This window comes from Anolis carolinensis, unplaced genomic scaffold, assembly GCF_035594765.1.
Source record: "Anolis carolinensis isolate JA03-04 unplaced genomic scaffold, rAnoCar3.1.pri scaffold_10, whole genome shotgun sequence".
NCBI classification, from domain to species: Eukaryota; Metazoa; Chordata; class Lepidosauria; order Squamata; family Dactyloidae; genus Anolis; species Anolis carolinensis.
Window position 1 is genome coordinate 13,342,988 of NW_026943821.1, and position 6,000 is coordinate 13,348,987.

Below are 6,000 nucleotides of genomic sequence, written 5' to 3' on the forward strand. Positions count from 1 at the left end.
AAGATGATGATGATGATGAACGCATAGGCAGATAAAGCACAATGCATAACTTTTTCTTCACTTGTTGTTTCCTTGGAAATCACCTCTATGATACGATTTTGACAAGTGAGGGAATCTCAAACAGCTTCAGGTTTAAGGCATCAAATGCTTTGTGGCCAGAGCCTGGGATAGTTACCCTTTTGATTATGTTTTATTTGGCTGGTGGTTTTTGAGAGTTTTAGATAGAAAATGTATTTCTTCCCATTTCTGATCATTTCTTGATGTGGTCATTTCCAATCTATGATGACCTGGCTTAAGGCAACTCTTTTACAGGCTACAGGATTTTCTTTGCAAAATTTGTTCAGAAGGGTTTGCAATTGCCTTCCTCTGAAGATAAGAGAGTGTGACACCCCTAAGGTCATCCAGTGGATTTCATGGCTGAGCATGGATTGAAACATTGGTGTCCCGAGCCGATCAAACCACTAATCCACTCTACTCCCATTGAAATAATAGTAAAGGTAAAGGCTTTCCCTTGACATTAAGTCTAGTCGACTCCAACTCTGGGGAGTGGTGCTCATCTCCATATCTAAGCTTAAGAGCCGGCGTTGTCCGTAGACACCTCCAAAGTCATGTGGCCAGCACGACTCCATGGAGTGCTGATACCTTCCCGCTGAAGCAGTACCTATTGATCTACTCATGTTTGCATGTTTTTTGAACTACTAGGTTGGCAGAAGCTGGGGCTAACAATGGGAGCTCACCCTATCCTGTGGATTTGTACCGCTAAGTTCTGCAGCTTAACAGTTTAACCTGCTGCACCACCGTGACCCATTGAAATAATTGAAATAGTACAATATGTAAAGTTATTACAGTTTAGGTAACCAAGTCATTGCCTTCCTGGTTGTATTTCTCTATATGTGAAATAAGAAATCAGCACAAGGCTAAGGCACAAACAAGAGCAACAATGCAGACTATCTTTCTGGTTTATATTTCTTCGAAAATTCGATTAAACACTTGATGATTAAAGTCAGGGTAATGAAATCATCTTACCTCTAGGGGGTGCCTTTCCCCACTTCCTTCTGGATGCATGAACCGCTAATGGGTGTTCTAGTTCTCAGCCTACCAAAGGGAAAAAAGGTTGTATTTTGTTTTAAGGGGTTCATACAAACAAAACAAAAATAATCATGACTTCTAGTGGATTTGGAGTTTCCAGATTAGGTACAGTTTGTAATATTGAGGGTGCAATGACAGGATAATTCTTAAAAAAAGTGAACCTCACCACTACAGGGACTGAAGTCTGAACAGAAGAAAATGCACAGAGGCACAAACCAATCTGGGAAGGAGCAGCTTCATAATGGCCTTCAGAGATGCGTTGTCATTAGACAGCGGAGATGTGCATACAGGTCATTTGGAGAAAAAGAAGACCCCTATTCCAGATGGATAAACTCAATGTAGAAAGCCATGGTTACCCAAAATTTGCAGGTCTAAGTGGGTGGCTTGGAGGTCTTTCGAGCATAGGGTCAACATAAGTCAAAGTCAACATGATGGCAACAAAAACAATGTGTGTATGGATGAGAGAGAAGAGGGAAGGAAGAAATGGCCAGATAGACACATTGATAATATAATGATGTAATACAATGTAATAATGATAATAATAATAATAATACACTATTATAATTTTATATTTGTATTGCATGTAATATTAGTAATAATATTGCAATATAGTTGTATAGTACAATATAATAATATATAATGCTTATGTAGTGCTTATAGTGTGCTATACTAATAATATTGTATGTATATATAACTTGTAAGCTGCCCTGAGTCCCCTTTGGGGTGAGAAGGGCGGGATATAAATGTCACTAATAAATAAATAATAAATAACTATCTCTGCACTTGCTCATAGACACTATTTTTCAATCAACCTGAATATAAAAGAAAAGAGACAGGAGCTGATAATATCATGTGCAATGTTTCAGAAGAATTATTCCTTGCCTAAGAAAACCCTATAAAATCCATGGGGTGACCATAAGTTTTACCAACTCAAGAGTTCAGCAGCTGTATTTGAATAAGAAGTATGAGAGGTCTATTACGTTAGGGTGGTTTTGCCTTGAGAGATGTTCGTGAAGTAGATCTCAATCCCATAATCTCCCCCTTTGGGGCAGAAGATAAGAAAGTATCTGTCCATGGGATCCTACATAAACTCTTCTTGGCCAATTCCCAGCCACAAAATTCACAAAAGCATCCAAGCTCTGAAGATTTGGGCTGAATGGGGCTCTAGTTTTTTTTCCTGCAGGGAATTTGTATGTCAGTGAATACATACCTAAGAGTCAGGACGGACCCTTGAACCATATGGAAACATTGCTACCTAAACCTAATCTGAAGCAAATATAAAGGGGAAAAATCTTGGAATTTCTCCTCAAACACAAATACCGGAACAATTAGAAAAGGGAACTAAACTAATTTTGCTCAAAAAGGAGAAAAATATCTCAGAAGGTGACTTAACAAACCCTCAATCAAAATTCACTAGGAAAGGAATGAAAGTGTTGCTTCTTGGCCAAGGAATTTCAGGATAAGATGGAAGAGTTTTGAAAAGATTAACTGATTTTTTAAGATTTAGGGTGTTCATCTCATGATTGTAATTAGAGTAGGGATAAAATTTCCCCAAATGAAATTTTTCTTCACTTCTCCAATTTTTTTCTAGAATGGCAGCAGCTAGAAATTTCCATTGTGTGTTTAGACAACACAATTTATGGATTCAAATAGAAAGAGAAGATTAAGTGGCCAAAAGAATGCAAACATGGCAAATATTAAGAGCTTTAGGTGTGAACAATTTTCAGTGTTTAATTCTGAAAAGCTACAAATTTGAGGATTGAAGGAACATTTCATTGGCGAGGCAGAACTTTGAGAAGCAATGTTTTGCTCCTCCCTACAACTATAACCCTGGTGGGCTACATTTTGAGATAGTATTTTCCCCTTTGGGGTTGTTTTGGGAATTATTGCCTCAGGATGAAGATGTCACACCCAAACTGAAGACCCACACGTTCATTTGAGGCTTTTCGTTGGTAATTTGCATGGATTTACAGTTCTAGCCTGGCTTCTTGGAAAGTCATCTTGGAATCATGGTGAAGTTTGGTTATGAGATTAACCCAGTGAGTGTGAACAATTTTCAGTGTTTAATTCTGAAAAGCTACAAATTTGGGGATTGAAGGAACATTTCATTGGCGAAGCAGAACTTCGACAAACAATGTTTTGCTCCTCCCTACAACTACAACCCTGGTTTATCCCTAACTTTGGGCTACATTTCGAGGTAGTATTTTCCCCCTTGGGGTTGTTTTGGGAATGATTCCCTTAGGGTGAAGATGTCACACCCAAACTGAAGACTTACACATTCATTTCAGGTCCTTCATTGATAATCTGCATGGATTTACAGTTCTAGCCTGATTTCTTGGAAATTCATCTTGGAATCATGGTGACGTTTGGTTATGATGCCAAGCCAGTGGTTCTCAGTCTGTGGGTCCTCAGGTGTTTTGGTCGACAACTTTGCAAAATCCCAGCCAGTTTACCAGCTGTTAGGATTTCTGGGAGTTGAAAGCCAAAACATCTGGGGACCCACAGGTTGAGAACCACTGGGCTAACCTATATCCCCCCATTTCATAACTGCTTCTGGTCTCTCACTGCAGTCAACACTCCTTGCATTCAGGTTTTGCTCTAAAAGAGCATAATACATGGAAGCTGCCTTGTGCTTTCACTCGACATCATTGCCGCAGCAGACACAAGGTTCAAAGTCAATCACAGAATTGCAGAAAGGGATAAAGAAAGCCCAAGCAGGAAATGAGTCTGGAAAGGGAAGGGAAAATAAAATAAAACCTAGATACAGGTTCCTACACACATACACACTCCTGCACAACTGAAAAATGACATTTGATGGATAACCATGTTGGGACAAGAAGACTACAGGCCACAAAGCAAGGTTTCCCTTAAGCTCTTGTGTTCGAATGAAGTGAAGACAATGAGCTGACCAGAATACCTATTAACTGGACATTTTATACAAATACATTCAGAAGAGAGGTGTAGGATGGCAATGATGAAAGTAGTCAAACATGTGTGGAGAGAGAAACGTATTCAGCAACCATGATTGTGACAGGGAGAGCGAGAGCAAACCGGGGCGGGGGGAGGCAAAAGCCTGAGACAGACAATGGAGGAGAAAGATAGGGACGTGCAGGCAGTGAGAAATGCTGAGATCTGGGCACCGTGCCACCTCCCTGCCCCCACCCCCGGGCGCCACCGTCAATACAGGAGGGTCTGGGCTGGAGCGAGGAATGTTATATGGATGGGAGCTGGCTGGAAAGAAAAGGGGCACAATTAGGGAGCTGCAGGTGGTGGCGGTGGGGGTCAGGATACGGGTGGGTGAGTGAGACAGCAAGAGAGGCAAATAAAAAATAGGCAGAAGTGTGAGAAGGATGGGGAGATAGCTAAGGAGGAAGAAATGGAATAAGGGCACAGAAGGATAAGACCAGGGCGGGGGGAGAGGGGTACTGTATGTTGGCACAAACTATACATTCATAAATAGTAGACAGAAAGGCAGGATGAAAAAGGTGTACCCCACCTTTGGTACCCCACGACACTGTGGGCGGGCATTTCCCCAGGGATCGTCTGGATAGCTCTCTCCCCACTTTCGCAGCTAGGCTGGCACAGCCGGGCGCATCACCATGGTTACCTGCTGCCATTGTCTGGCCTTTGGGTCAGTGCCCATCTCCCATCTCCCCCGCCAACCCCCTGCCTATCACTTCTCTTTTTTTCCTGTCTCGCTCTCTCACTCTGGCCTCTAATGAATTCACATCACGCTGTATTGCGGTATGCTGTGCCAACTTGCCCGCCAGCAGACTGGCCCCCCGAGTGCCAGCCAGCCAGCCCCTCCACCCCAACCCACCTGCTTGCAAGGGCTTCTCTGCTGGACAGCCTGGCCTCAAAATGCCAAGGGGAGTGGGAGAAGATGGGGGAAAACATCCCTGCTAACTATTCTCGCATATATCATTACCTGCCATCCCCTGTGCCAACCCGTAAGTGCCAACCGGAGAAGCTCTCCTCCCTATTCGGTGCCATCTATCTTCCCTTCTTTTCTTCTCGACCCTCAAGAGACAGCCTTTATTCCAGTACATACACCCCAGGCATGATTACCAGCTGCTGCTGGCGTGCCAGTCTGCGGACCGTCTCCTTTCCCCAGCAACCCGTCTTCCTAAGTGCCAGCCAATATTTGCCCAGCGTGAACCCCCTCCCTGGGCCTCATCAGCTCCCAAGCACAGCTATGCTCCCAAGCATATGCCTGCCAATCACGCCCCCTGCCCCATCCATGCACCCACAGCTGCCAACCCTATCAGGCAGGGTGGCCAGATGAGATAATGGCAGCCAAATGAAGACTCCCACTTTGGTGGGACAAAGAAGAAAGGTAGGGTAAAGGTAAAGATTTTCCCCGGACATTAAGTCTAGTCGTGGCTGACTCTGGGATTGGTGCTCATCTCCATTTCTAAGCCAAAGAGCCGGCATTGTCCGTAGACACCAAGGTCATGTGGCCGGCATGACTGTATGGACAGCTGTTACCTTCCCGCCAGAGTGGTACCTATTGTTCTACTCACATTTGCATGTTTTCGAACTGTTAGTTTGGCAGAAGCTAACAGCGGGAGCTCACTCCGCTCCCTGCATTTGAACTGCCGACCTTTCGGTCAGTAAGTTCAGCAGTTCAGCGGTTTAACCCACTGAGCCATCAGGGGCTCCAGAAGGTATCAGGCCCAAAACATCACTATTTCCCCAATGATAGAAGGGTTAAGGTGGGAGTTAAGGTGGGAGCCAGTGTAGTTTGTCTTCTGTATTGGTTTCCCTATTAAGGGCTTAAGGGTGTGCAGATATATGCATCTCTTGTCTCTTGAAGTGGTATTTACTGCCACACTGCATCTTGCATTCTTTTGTGCTTCTCGTACACACCTACTCTAACAGCACCCCATCTATGGCTCAATCCATTTCTCT